Here is a 2,333-nt window from a genome sequence, read left to right on the forward strand (position 1 = left end):
ACCTTGAATCATGAATTTATCCTGTCTGGTTCTCTCAATATGAGCTTACTACATTGTGTAGTACTCTGCCAGGGAGGCTTATATAATCAATTGGGGGCTCCCCCACTCAACCCTGACCCTAGATAGATCAATGACATCATATTTTGATGGAGGGTGATTATCTAAGCATTTGAGGGCTCCCCCTGCCAACCCTGACCCTACATAACAGTCATGTGGTTCTGGCCATGGTCTTCAAACTCATGTGATATGCCAATCCATTCATGGCATCACAATTTGACCTATCTCTATAAAACCCCCTTTTGAGCTCAGAAGGGCGGAAGTAAGGTGGAAGTAAGGCGGAAGTAAGGTCGTATCTCGGCAACCGTTAGGGATATACCCTTACTTCCAAAGGTTTTATGGTAGCCCCGCTTCTTGGCTACACGATGGTGGTAGTTACGTGCCGGTGGCTGTGCGTCCGGGCCGACGGTGAGCTTACTTCCGTCGGAAGTAAGCGTATCGGACATGGAAGTAAGCTTTTTCTCCACAGGAACCCTGGAAGTAAGGTCATATTATGATATATTCTTGAAGCCCTCGATCAGGGCTATCTAGAATGGGTACGATTGTGGCTGTGCGCCCACCCCAAACATGGGCTCTCCCCTGTGGGCTGGGCTGACTGGGCCATATCTCCGCAGCAAGTATGGAAGTAAACTCACTTCAAAGTGGATTCTAATAGCCCTGGGCGACGTCTACAACACGCAATTTACAGAATATTAATTGCTGGCCTGGATGCTGAGATATGAGCCAGTCTTTGCTGGCAGGGCATGCAAGTCAGGCAGCAGTGATGGGTGCATATCTCCACAACCACCCTGGAAGTAAACTAGCTTTAAAGCGCGTTTTTATAGCCCTCATTCAGGGCTACAATACCCAGTTTATCTCATGATTATATCTGCTCTGGTTCAGCCACAATGAGCTTACTTCCAGTGGAAGTAAGGGTATGCAGCATGGAAGTAAGCCTTTTCTGGGCATCTACCCTGGAAGTAAGCTGATATTATGATATATTCTTGGAGCCCTCGATCAGGGCTATCTGGAATGGGTACAATTGTGGCTGTGCACAATGTACCAAAATTCGCTCTGACCACTGCCACTGCCCCAGAGTGAAGTGTGCCTATCTCCACAACCACCCTGGAAGTAAGCTCACTTCAAAGCGCGACTGGATAGCCCCTGATAATGGATACAATATGCAAGTTGTTTCGTGATTTTAGCTTGCCTGGTTGGCTCACAATGAGCTTACTTCCAGTACAAACAACAAGCTGGGTGGCTGAGCAGTGTTGGGCCCATATCTCCGCAACCACCCTGGAAGTAAAGTCACTTCAAAGCGCGTCTGGATAGCCCTCAATCAGGGCTATAATGTGCAAGTTGTTTCGTGATTTCATCTGCCCTGGTTGGCTGACAATGAGCTTACTTCCGTTGGAAGTAAGGGTATTGAACTCTGAGTGATGGACCCACCCTTATAATGGCAGTGCCATTAAAATGCCACTATATGAGTGAGTGCACCCAAGTGCATGGTGAGTGCGCCCTTATAACGGCAGTGCCATTAAAATGCCACTATATGAGTGGGTGCACACAAGCATGTGTATGGGTGACTGCACCCTTATAATGGCAGTGCCATTAAAATGCCAGTATATGGGTGAGTGTGCACCAGTGTCTGTATGAGTGAGTGTGCCCCCCTTATAACGGCAGTGCCATTAAAAGGCCGCTATAAGGGTGTGTAAAGGATAAACTATGGGTGTGTAAGGCACTAAGCTATGGGATTATGGTGGAGAGTGGGCGAGTTTTTGAGGGATTTAAGGGAAGATGAGGAAGGGCAAGGGAGAGTACTGTTGAGAGGGTTAAGTAGAAGTTGGGTATAGTGTACTGAGGGTTAATACACAGGGCCAAAAGTCGACTGGATCAGGGCTAGGGATAGAGAATAGACGCCAGGGATAGAGCAAGCGCTGATGGATGGCGCCAAGCGCTGATCTGCGGGCTGCCTTGGCCGTGATTGCACTGCCTCCCTGTGATCACGCCCTCTACGCGCTTGCACCACCTCCCGCTGACCGCCCAACGTCGGAGCACCCGGTGTGCATCTAGTTCTGCCCCTTCGCCTCACTCCTGCACTGCACATCTGCCCTCCGCCCCTTGCTCTATGTCTGCGTCGAGTGCAAGCAACAGCATTGCCGAGGGCACCACCCCCGTTGCGCCAACGTTGAGCCTATTGGACGACACTGCTGACGACGGAGCAAGCACGATGTATCTTGAAGAGGCGACCCATGCGCAGATCGCGCAGGACGCATTCCTGGGCTTCGCGTTCACCT

Source organism: Trametes versicolor (genome assembly GCF_000271585.1).
Source record: "Trametes versicolor FP-101664 SS1 unplaced genomic scaffold TRAVEscaffold_18, whole genome shotgun sequence".
Classification (NCBI taxonomy): Eukaryota; Fungi; Basidiomycota; class Agaricomycetes; order Polyporales; family Polyporaceae; genus Trametes; species Trametes versicolor.